Source organism: Tenebrio molitor, unplaced genomic scaffold, assembly GCF_963966145.1.
Source record: "Tenebrio molitor unplaced genomic scaffold, icTenMoli1.1 SCAFFOLD_936, whole genome shotgun sequence".
In the NCBI taxonomy this organism is placed as follows: domain Eukaryota; kingdom Metazoa; phylum Arthropoda; class Insecta; order Coleoptera; family Tenebrionidae; genus Tenebrio; species Tenebrio molitor.
Genome location: NW_027184300.1, coordinates 7,764 through 10,441, shown reverse-complemented (window position 1 = coordinate 10,441; position 2,678 = coordinate 7,764). Strand labels below are relative to the sequence as shown.

Below are 2,678 nucleotides of genomic sequence, written 5' to 3'. Positions count from 1 at the left end.
CGATAATTATTATAGATAGGTAAATAGAAACACAGGTCTCCTCTCGAAAATCGGAACTTCCTGATATTACTTACATATTTCGGTCGATCCAAATGTGGGAATCTCGTCGTCGTCGGAGCAAGCAGCGCGGTAGGTGGGGTGAAATTCTGGATTTTCCACCGCCGCCGGCGGTCGAAAAATGTGCGACGCGGGAGATCGCCAGTCCGTCTAGTAGTCTCTCTTGTCGTTAGAGCGTGACGTGGTGGTTGTTGTGGGATTTCCCGTTAGTTCGGTCCGACGTCGGTCGTCAGAGGGTAAGTGCATACGGAAACGAAACGCATCGCGTTTTGATGTTCATATTCGTGCATCGGAATGTTAAAAGCAATATATTTTACACCAACGATCACACCTAAACACCACGGCAACGGCCATACCACGTTGAAAAGCACCGGTTCTCGTCCGATCACCGAAGTTAAGCAACGTCGGGCGCGGTCAGTACTTGGATGGGTGACCGCTTGGGAACACCGCGTGCCGTTGCCCCCCAACACTTTTTGTTTTTTTTTGAAATCCATAGCAACCACCGAACCGATTTGTTTTTCGTGCAGGTATTCGGAAACATGCACAGACCCGTATAATGTAGATTCATAGCTTTAAGTACTAGATAATTAGAAAACAATTTTTTTTGTCGATTATTGTAAACAATTGCAGAATAAAAACTCGTCAAACGGTAAAGGTTGTCGTTCGATCACCGAAGGTAAGCCACGCGGGCAGCGGTCAGCACTTGGACGGGTGACCGGTTCATTATATTCCTTCCGTGAGTTTAACAAAGATAACATATGCAAATGTCGTAAGTGCGACGAGGAAGACGGCGATCTTTTAATGTAAAAAAAATATATATTAGGTTACGCGTACATGCCACTTTGACTGCTGCTTTATTTTTTTGGTTTTTAAATAATTAGAGATCTGAATTCAACATATCAGTTCTATGTTATAATGGACAGACAATGTTGTATTCTTGGCCCCTAACACGTTAAGACCAACATAAAAACTAGAATAACTTACCATTCGTTAAACGTTAAACAATTTCGAACCACGTTTTTTTGAGCTCGAACAAACTCATAACACAACACTCATTTATTAGTCACTGGACCATTGTAAAACGAGAAGAGAGAAAAACCATGCGAAACTATTTTTAAAACGAAGAGAATAAAGGTTTTAAATGGTAGGGCTGTATGACAGACTTGTCAATTATCGTGGGGGGTACGGCTGAGATTTATGACGAAATCGAGCGGCGCCGGCGGTCGGTCACTTTCACGAAAGAGGTCTAAACACGGGTCGTTTACGATACCCTCTGGTTACTAGAAAAGTTCTAGACAGATGTTTGTCGGCTTTTCGAGGTATTTATTTGTGAGTCCAAAGACTCAATGGAGTAATATCGGACTGAAATTCCAAGATTTTGCTGTGTAATCCAAAAAACTATGTTCCTCGTAACATTTAACGATGTGTTAATTCAACTATTATTTTAATTTTTCGTATACGTATTTATACTAAAAAGTACAGCGCTTCCAACAGTGAATTGTGAATTGAAAATGTTTCAAAGAAAGATCGATAGTTTTGAAAAAAATTACATATTAATAAATTTAGATAGATTTAGAAGTATACATTGCACTTACTTTTCAAAATTATTGTACTTCTGATTTGGTTGAAATAACATAATATGTAGCAGTCATAGTCTTGTGTACATTGCAGTCGCGGCTGGTGTTGGGTAAAACCTTTATTTTTTAGGGGGTCATTACCCAAATGACCTCATGGACCAGCCGTTCCTGTTAGGTTTTATATATCAAATTGATTCGTCTGTCTTTTTCATCATGCCTTCGAAAAGCGAGCTCCTGTTTCGCCAAAGTAACTGTGACGTCAATTAAATACGATAATAAAATTCGGTTTTTCCGAACTTATTGTGAGTGAGAGCAGTGAGAGCATCTTCTTTTCGTATCCCACCTCCACCCGGCGGCAGTAGTGCAGTGCTTATCAACATAATTACCGGCGTCTCGCCTCCACATTTTGACTTTTTTGTGTTTTATGTGTTCTCTAAGTCCAAAATTTTTAAATTTTTAAAAAGAGATTGCGGTACTATTCCTGTTGCTGAAATTATAATAATATATTTATTAATTTTTGTATTATATGTCTGTGTTATATTGTGTGAATTTGGAACAGCTATATCTAAAAGATATGCTTGCTTTTGTTGTTTATTTAAAATAATAATGTCTGGTCTGTTATGCTGAATGTGAATGTCAGTTAAAACTGTGCGATCAAAATATAATTTGTAATTGTCATTTTCTAAACAACTTTCTGGTTTATAAATGTAATGTGGTTGTGTATCCTTTAATAAATTGAATTTAACTGCTAAATTCATGTGTATAATTTTTGCGAATATATCATGACGTTTTTTATATTCGCTGTGAGCCAAAACGGTGCAAGATCTTGTATTGCAAATATAAAACCCTCAGCTCTTTAAAATATCTCCCATGTAAAGACTTTTGTTTTATATTTGCTATAGTGTCATATCACGAGCTCTATTGAGAAAATAATTTTTTAGTGAAGCAATTTGATTGTGTTGTAGAATTTCTAGATTTGAAAAACCCCTACCACCATTTTCGCGTGGTAAATTAAATCTTTCAACAGCAGATTTGGGGTGATGT

At 37.7% G+C, this 2,678-nt stretch overlaps 1 non-coding gene across 1 annotated transcript; it reads left to right on the top strand.

Annotated features, from left to right (window-relative positions):
- Positions 1-399: 399 nt before the first annotated feature.
- LOC138141116 (5S ribosomal RNA) lies at positions 400-519 on the top strand. Its single transcript, XR_011163003.1, has one exon. It is a non-coding gene; the product is annotated as a 5S ribosomal RNA (ribosomal RNA).
- Positions 520-2,678: the final 2,159 nt, after the last annotated feature.